This window comes from Hemiscyllium ocellatum (genome assembly GCF_020745735.1).
Source record: "Hemiscyllium ocellatum isolate sHemOce1 chromosome 27 unlocalized genomic scaffold, sHemOce1.pat.X.cur. SUPER_27_unloc_9, whole genome shotgun sequence".
In the NCBI taxonomy this organism is placed as follows: domain Eukaryota; kingdom Metazoa; phylum Chordata; class Chondrichthyes; order Orectolobiformes; family Hemiscylliidae; genus Hemiscyllium; species Hemiscyllium ocellatum.
Genome location: NW_026867518.1, coordinates 618,841 through 628,316, shown reverse-complemented (window position 1 = coordinate 628,316; position 9,476 = coordinate 618,841). Strand labels below are relative to the sequence as shown.

At 45.7% G+C, this 9,476-nt stretch overlaps 1 non-coding gene across 1 annotated transcript; it reads left to right on the top strand.

Annotated features, from left to right (window-relative positions):
- The first annotated feature begins 5,940 nt into the window (after positions 1 to 5,940).
- On the top strand, positions 5,941 to 6,030 carry trnap-cgg (transfer RNA proline (anticodon CGG)). Its single transcript is given in 2 exon segments — positions 5,941 to 5,976; positions 5,995 to 6,030. It is a non-coding gene; the product is annotated as a tRNA-Pro (tRNA).
- Positions 6,031 to 9,476: the final 3,446 nt, after the last annotated feature.

Here is a 9,476-nt window from a genome sequence, read left to right as displayed (position 1 = left end):
GCAACGAAGGGAGATTGGAAAGTTTGGGGCAGCTCTCTTTGGTGAACAGAAGGCTGAAAGCTGGTCTGATTGAAGTTTTCCACGTCATGAGGGTTTTAGACAGAGGAAATAATGCAGTGAAAATGCTCCCAGGCCTGAAAAGATCGAGAACGTTTTGGCAGAGATTTAAAGTCATCAGGAAAATAAGCAAAAGTGACATTAGGAAGACCGTTTTCGCACAGGGAGTGGGGTCAGTAAGTCGCTGTCTGACAGTGACAAAGAGGCAGATTCAATGGACACAAAAGGGAATTCGGTGGACATGTTCAATGTAACAACGTGCAGATTTACAGGGAGAAGGCGACAGAATGAGACACTTATTTACATATTGTGTTGAGCCAGCAGAGCTAAGGTGGGCTGCATGCCCTCAGTCTGCGCTGTCAGACATTTTGTGATTCTGAGTGAAATCGGAGTTAGACCAACAGAACGTGGAAAATTTGACAACGGGTATATTCTACCCAACAGGATACTCCATCACAGAAATGAAGGTGTTTTGACATCATTCTCGAAGGTACATGCCACTATGCAGATTCAAAACTGAGTATTCCTTTGAATCACTGAGTAATTTGTTACAGTTATTCAGTTGAGGTGAGCGGAGTTGCGCATTGGGAGCCACTCCAGTTGATAGGTCGAAGCCGTTTTCTCCTGTGTGATAGTCCCACCAGCACTCCAATTTGCTGTGCTTCCAGTCAGTAGATGCAGATTACTGTCCCATACTGATCCACGGGCCACGATGACCCAGCTGTGGTGACAAGCTTGTGAAGGTCTGAGTGCTCTTCTCCTGTTCTCTGTCGGCCTGCTATGATCCGAATCATCAAACCTCTCTTCTCCGAGATGGGAATAAACTGATGAAGGAGAAACACATCAGTTGCGGTGTGTTCCATGCGCAGGAAGCCCTGCTGTAATTCCCCACGCTGTCTCACACAGCAGCATCCTCTCGGTGAATTACGCTTGGCAAATAAAAACGATTGAACCAAATCAGTGTCCTCCATTGGATTTTACTGACACTGTTTATACAATTCAGGCTCACCGTTAATGTGGAGAGGGGCTGTCAGACTGTAGTTTCCGCTCCTTCTGTTGAATAAAGATAATTTTAACTGTGTCCAGTGAGAGGAAAGGATTTGCTGTTGGTGGGAAACATTTCTATCTGAACTCGTTGTCAATCTGCTATGACAGAAGAAGCTGGGACCTCCTGATAGTTTGAAACACGAAACTGGTAATCTCTAGATTATGTTGTAAAAATATCGGTATAATGTTTTTCACACCGCGCTGTCCCCAACTGAACGAAGCGGCTGTGTGTTTGAATCCCGTGATGAACAGTTTGTCTTATTATTTCTCACACTGGGGGGGAGCTGAGCATTTACCCAAACACTGGGCACACCACCTCCCTGATTCAGTGTTCACAAATCACACTGACAGCAAAGCTTTACTGTGATCGAAAGTTTCCGGAAAGAAGATTTGGCTCAACAGAAAAACGGAGCAAACATACTCCTTCCTTGGTTTGAAACAGAAATGGTCGACTTCAGTGAGCCTGACGAGATTTGAACATGCAACCTTCTGATCTGGAGTCAGACGCGGTACCGTTGCGCCACAAGCTCACGGATGGCTGGCAATCTCTATTCATGATTAAAGGAAATGATCGCACTTCAATGATTTTACATTTTGAGTAGCAACGGAGATCAACAGTTCATATCTGTTCTGTTTCTCCCCCATCTCTTTCTGTCTCTCGAAAATATTTCCAACTCTCTCTCAATAAAAATCTGAAAGAATTGCGGTTGCTGTATATCAGAAACAAAAAAAACAGGAGTTGCATGTGACCCTTCCACAGAACTGATGGGGATTGGGAAAATGTCGGTTTATATGCAGGAGATATTGTGGGAGGAAGGCGGAGATCAGGACAGAGCCCAAAGCAAAGGAAGAACTGTTGGACAGAAAAAGGAGTTGATAACGATCTGCGTGGGAGGGTGAATAACTGTTAATGGAGACTGTTCGTGGCTAAGTAGTGTGGAATGACAGACGATGTGGTAACAAGGCTTGGTGTGTATGGGAGGGACGAGGATACTATGGAGTTCAGGCCCTAGAATTATTGAATTCGATATTGGGACCGGAGGGATGTATGGTCCCCAAGTGGAATATCCGGTGCTCTTCGTTCTGCTGGTGCTGAGCTTCACTGGGACAATACAGCAAACCTGAGACAGAGATGTTGGTCAGGGAACAGGGTGGGGTGTAGAATTGGCAGGCAACTGGAAGCTCAGGGTCTTTTTTGTGGGCAGAGCGTAGAAGTTCTGTGCAGCAGTCACCCAGTTTATGCTTCGGTTCCCCAATATAGATGAGACCACATTGTGAACAGCAAATGCAGTAGACTGGTAGTGGGAAGTGCAGGTAAAGTACCACTTCACCTGGAAGGTAAGTTTGGGCGCTTGGATAGTGAGGAGGGAACAGGTAAATGGGCTGGCGTCACACATTCAGCAGTTGCAGAGGAAAGTGACGTTGGACTATTGGGGTAGGAATGGGGGTAGGGTTGATGGGAATGAATGAAGTGTGGACCCAAGGCATAACTCCTGCCCATTTACCTATCTGCCAAAAAGAGGAATATGTTAAGTGTGTACAAGGAAATTTTCTAATTCACAATGTGGATGTACCTACTGGAGAGGGTGCAAAACCTAAGGCCAGCAACCCCAATTCTATTAACATTAGAATCGTGATTGAAAATAATATATCAGATCTAAAAGTTGAAGTTCTAAATTGGAGGAAGATTCAGGTATTAAGCAAGATCTTACAAAAGCTGATTGGGGGCAGATGTTCGCAGGTTGCTGGAAAATGGAAAGCCTTCAGATATGAGATAACAAGAGTCCAGACAAGTATACTTCAGTTAGGGTGAAAGGAAAGGCTGGTATATGTAGGGAATGCTGGATGACTAGAAAGAATGAGATTTTGGTAAAGAAAAACAAGGAAGCATATGTCAGGTATAGACAGAGAGATCGAGTGAATCCTGAGAGTATGAAGGCAGTACAAGCATACTTGAGAGGGGAATCATGAGGGCAAATATGGGGCATGAGATAGCTTTGGCAAATAGAGTTAATGATAATCCAAAGGGTTTTTATAAATACCTTAAGGACAAAAGGATAAAAGGGAGATAATAGGGCACCTGAAAGATCAGCAAGGCGGCCTTTGTGTGGAGCTGCAGTAGATGGGGGGTGGGGGGGGGGAATACTGAACGGATATTGTGCATCAGTGTTTACTGTGGAGAAGGTCATGGAAGATATAGAATGTGAGAAAATAGATGCTGACATGTTGAAAAAATGTCCATATTACAGATGAGAAATTGCTGGATATCTTGAAATGCATAAAAGTGGATAAATCCCAAGGACCTGATCAGGAGTACCCTAGAACTCTGTGGGAAACTAGGGAAGTGATTGCTGGGCCTCTCACTGAAATATTTGTATCATCCATAGTCACAGGTGAGGTGTCGGAACGCTAGAGGGTGGCTACTGTGGTGCCAGTATTTAAGAAAGGTGGCAAGGAAAACCCAGGGAACTATAGACCGGTGAGCCTGACATCCGTGATGGGCAAATTGTTGGAGAGAATCCTGAGAGATAGGATTTACATGTATTTGGAAAGGCAAGAATTGACTAGGCATAGTCAGCATGGCTTTAAGCTTGGGAAATCATGTCTCACAAACATGATTGAGTTTTTTGAAGAAGTAACAAAGTGGATTGATAAGGGCAGAGCAATAGACGTGATCTATATGGACTTCAGGAAAGCGTTCATCAAGGGTCCTCATGGGAGACTGGTGAGCAAGGTTTAATCTCATGGAAGGTGAAAATGTGTTGCTGGAAAAGCGCAGCAGGTCAGGCAGGATCCAAGGAGCAGGAGAATCGACGTTTCAGGCATGAGCCCTTCTTCAGGAATTCATGGAATGCAGGGACAACTAGCCATTTGGATACAGAACTGGCTCGAAGGCAGAAGTCAGAGGGTGGTGATGGAGGGTTGCTTTTCAGACTGAAGGCCTGTGACCAATGGTGTGTCAGAAGGATTGATGCTGGGTCCCCTACTTTTTGTCATTTATATAATGATTTGTATGTAAACGGAGGAGGTATAGTTAGTAAGTTTATAGATGACACCAAAATTGGAGGTGTAGTGGACAGCAAAAAGCTTACCTCAGATTGCAACGGGACCTTGATCATGGGCCAATGGGCTGAGAAGTGGCTTTTGGAGGTTAATGTAGATAAATATGAGGTGCTGCATTTTGGAAAAACAAATCAGAGCAGGACTTTTACACTTAATGGTACGTTCCTTGGAAGTGTTGCTGAACAAAGAGACCTTGGAGTTCAGCTTGATAGTTCCTTAAACGTAGAAACGCAGGTAGATAGGATAGTAAAGAAGGCTTTTGGTGTGCTTTCCTTTGTTGGTCAGAGCATCGAGGATAGATGTTGGGAGCTCATGTTGCCACTGTACAGAACATTGGTCAGGCCACGTTTGGACTATTGCATGTAATTTTGGTCTGCTTCCTATTGGAAAGATGTTGTGAAACTAGAAAAGGTGCAGAAAAGATTTACAAGGATGTTGCCAGTGTTGGAGGGTTGAGCTATAGGGCGAGGTTGAATAGACTGTTTTCTCTGGAGCGTCAGAGGCTAAGGGGTGACCGTATAGAGGTTTATAAAACCATGAGGGATATGGATAGGGCAAATAGACAAGTTCTTTTACCTGGGATGGGGGAGTCCAGGACTAGAGGGCATAGGTTTAGGGAAGGGAGGGGAAAGATATAGAAGGGACATAAGGGGCAACCTTTTCACGCAGAGGGTGATGCATGTACGGCATGAGCTGCTGGAGAAAGTGATGGAGGCTGGTATAATTACAGCATTTAAAATGCATCTGGATGTGTATATGAATAGGATGTTTTTATGGGGATTTGGGCCAAGTGCTGGCAAATGGGACTAGATTAGGTTAGGATATCTGGGCTGCATGGACGAGTTGGACCGAAGGATCTGTTTTCGTGCTGTACATCTGTGTCACTCTGTGAGACTCCATGAGATTTTCTAGGAGAAATTGAGGACTGCAGATGCTGGCGGTCAGAGCTGAAAATGTGTTGCTGGAAAATCGCAGCAGGTCAGGCAGCATCCAAGGGATTCTCTGCCCAAGAGAGCAGTTGAGACAGCTTCATGAAGTATACTGAAGACACAGTTGGATGGGTTTTTGCATGGTAGGGGCATTAATGTTAGTCGGGATAGTGCAGGTTGGTGGAGCTGTGATCTTAATGAATGGCGAAGCAGGCTTGACCAAATGGTCTACTCCTGCTTCTGTTACTATGAATCTGTAACACTGCATTTCCCGCGGCAGAGTTTTCCCACGGCACGAAGGAGGTTTTCTGAAATAAATTTAAACCCCTTGCTTTGCTTGAACTCAAACTGCATTGACTTGGAGGAGAGTGGGATTTGCAAAGTGTCCTCCCCTCCACACGTGCCTCAACTGCAGGACAGCTGTCCGGCCCGCCTCCATTGTTGACGTCACAATGCGGATGCAGCCCTGTCAGTTTCAGAGTGAAACTTCCTCTCTCTGGGCAATATCTGGGAGCAAAGCAATGTCACACCCTTTCCATATACCATCCTCCAGCAGCGAGGGGGGAGGGGAGGTACGGGTGGGTGAAACACTGTTCACGTGTAGCAACTGGAGTGAATCCAGGGAAGGGGCAGACACTCCAAAGGTGCTCAAATACTTTCTATCTCTCTTTAAAGCTATTTTCCTTGTGTATTCCCTCAGTTTGGCACGTATACAGTTTGCACCCTCGAAAAGGATTGCTTCTTTCCTCATGTTCACAACTAAAAGGTTACATTCCCATGGAACTGAGCAGCATTTAAGGGATTGGCACATTGTTAAAAAAAAGGTAGAGAGTCGGAGGTATGTGGCTCGTTGGTCTAGGGGTATGATTCTCGCTTCGGGCTTTCTGGTGGGTGGACCTGCGAGAGATCCCGGGTTCAAATCCCGGACGAGCCCTTGTTTCTTACATTGCCTTGTGCGAAAACGGCCAATCAACTTCCTTAAAAAGCAGCTTCGTTAAACGAGATCCGACTTCCTGAATCAGGCATGGGGCAGAGCTACCATTACAATGAACGCGGCAAGGGCAACACTTATTCAAAGCGAAAACCAGTTTTACTTCACACAGAGGGTGGTGGGCGTTTGGAACGCGTTGCAAGCAGAGGTGGTAGAGGCAGGCACGGTAGATTCATTTAAGATGCGTCTGGATAAATGCATGAGTGGGTGGGGAGGAGAGGGATACAAATACTTAGGAATTGACCAACAGGTTTAGACAGTACATTTGGATCGGCTCAGGCTTGAAGGGCCTGTTCCTGGGCTGTAAATTTTCTTTGTTCTTTGTTCTATATGGTGTATATCTGATATTGTTGGCTGTTGTAAAAGTTTCTTTGTAATTATTATTCACCTTCTAATGTAGTAATGGAGTTACGTCCTTTTTTGTCATAATTTTTTATTTAACAGGTCAGCAGGAAGTCATTCAGCAATTTTACTGCCTTTCTTTTCTCCAGCAGTCTTAACATTTCATTTTCATATCCTTGATTCAGCTCCATTTCCAGCATCTTTGTAGGCAGTTTGTTCCATGTTATTGTCACTGAAATGAAGTTTTCCTCCATACACACCTAAGCCTATCTGTCTGCAAGATAGGCTGTGGCCTGGATAATATGTGATCAGCAGGCATCTGGCAATCTACAGGAATTGCCACCTTTGTTATGTTCATTTAACTGTACTGACAGTGATCACTTAATTTGTGATTTTTCTTTGCAGGAAGACGTGCAGAAAGAAATCTGAAAGCAAATGATACATCAACTTCTGACAGAGGCACTTGATTCATTGGGTCTTGAATATCAGCACCCATTCCAATCAAGAAGACATGTTTGCTTTTGTTTGCTTGAAAGATTTTGGATACTGGTGTGGCAGGAAGAATACTGAGACGCCGGAGTGAGGGAGATTCATTGCGCTGACTGTGAAAAGTGCTTCAAACCATTTACTCAGCTTAGGGGAATCAAAATCTCACCCCTCACTGTGGGAAAGACTATGTCCCCGTTCTGTTTGTAATTTCAAACCCAGAGCAACACAAGGAAAGCTCCCTCAATGGGGGAAGCCGTGGAAATGTGGGGACGGTGGGAAAGGATTCCCTTCCCCATCCCTGCTGGAAACCCACAGACTCATTCACACCGGGAGAGGCCATTCACCTGCTCAGTGTGCAGGAAGGGCTTCAGTCGGATCAGCCATCTGCAGACGCACGAGTGGGTCCACAAGGGAGAGAAGCCATTCACGTGCCCCATGTGCAGGAGAGGGGTCACTCAGACAGCTGCACTGCTGACACACCAGCGGGTCCACACCGGAGAGAGGCCATTCACCTGCTGTAAGTGCCGGAAAGGATTCACCTGCTCCTCCCACCTGCGGAGGCACCAGTGAGTTCACGCGCCATCGCAGGGGGATTGAAGGAGCGATGGCCGAGTGCCAAGTGCTTATGCACGAAACGCGATTCTCCTGCCCCTTGGATGCTGCCTGACCTGCTGAGCTTTTCCAACACCACGCTCTCGACTCTGATCTCCAGCATCTGCAGTTTTCACTTTCTCCTCGAGGGCAAGGTTGGACTTGTCTTTTATTCACTCATTCACTCCTTACAGCCTCTCCTTTGTTGTGGCCTAACTGCACATACATCAATGCAAGTTTCAGAAAGATTTTTGCAGCTTTTGTTTTGGAAAAAAATAACATTCTTCCCGACTTTAACGAAGTTTCTGAATATACGGTTTTAGTTATTCTCAATTTTAAACATCAACTATTTCCCACACGCCGTGTTTCCCAGGTAAAGTCATCACCATCCATTCTCTATCTCCCCTGAGAAAGACTTCATACCGCGATCAAAGAGGGTTGAGGCACGAGAAAGGACGATTGTGGGGTTGCAGGGGATGAGGGGGTCGCTGGTGATGGTGGAGAAAGGAGGGAAATGGACAGGGGAACAGAGTGGGGTTCAGAGCGTTGGGGGGAGAATAGAGGGTGCAGTGTGAGGAGAGAGAATGGGCAGGGGGCAGTGAATGGGGAGAAAATGGACAGGGGGGCAGAATGTGAAGAGAGAGACGGCACAAATGCCACCTTCTCCAGGCCTGGTGTCAATGTCCCACGAACTGGAACCCACTCCTCCTACATTTCTTAAAATATGCTTGGCTAAGGCAGTGGAACCATATCATCCCTCCAGGCCATTCACACCAACCTTCCCAACAGCATCCCACTTAGACTCACTCGGTTACGCTACAGCCCTGCAGTTCCCCATGGCTATTTCCTGATGAAGGGTTTTGCCCGAAACGTCAATTCTTCTGGTCCTCCGATGCTGCCTGACCTGCTGTGCTTTTCCAGCTCCACACTCTCGACTCTAATATCCAGCATCTGCAGTCCTCACTTTCGCTCAGTAAGGGGTGAATGTTCTATTCCTAGTCTTTTAGATCTTTTAAAATCTTTCCCCCATATCCTAAGCCTCTACCCTCTAGTTTTGGAATACCTCTACCCTGGGGAAAGGACAGAAACGTTGAACAGACAGACAAAATGCAAAAGAAATAAAATGTAGAGGCACAGGGGAAAAAAATCGGCCAAATAAAATAGCGTCGGCATTTGTCTCCCGTATTCGCATTTGGACGCTTAATATTTGTTATGATCGGGAGGTGCCTGTGTTGGACTAAGGTGTACGTGCTCAACGTTGGACTGCTGTGCTGTATCAGAGTTGAATATTGTGGCGCTGGAAAACCACAGTAGGTCAGGCAGCAACTGAGGAGGAGGAGGGTTGACGTTTCAGGCACGAGCCCTACATCAGGAGTGATGTGTGGATAGACAAAGGGGCCTCAGTGTCCTTCTACACCAGTCACTGCCAGTTGTCAGAAAGTGCAACAAGCAATGAACAAAGCAAGTGGTATATCAGCGAGAGGAATTGAGTTCAGAAGTGGGATGTCTTCCTACAGTTAGGTCGGTTATTGAATTTATTCAAGGCCGAGTTCATGTGACTTTGAAGAACGAAGAAGTTATGGGAGGAGGCAAGAAAATGGTTTTAAGACCAGTACAGAACAGTTACAGAGTCATACAGCACAGAAACAGACCATTCAGTCGAACACGTCCATGCTGATGGTGTTCTGAAACTAAACTGGTCCCACCTGCCAATGACTGGCCCATATCCCTCCGAACTTTCCCTATTCATGTACTTATCCAAATGCCTTTTAAACATTGTAACTGCACCTGCATCCAGCAACTCCTCTGGACATTGATTCCTCACACGATCTACTCTTTATCTTTTAGAAAAAAGGTGCCCCTCATGTCTTTTTAAAATATTTCTTTCTTCACCTTCAAAATTTGCTCCCTAATCTTGAAACACCCACACTAGGGAAAGAATACTTGCCGTTCACCTCATTTATACC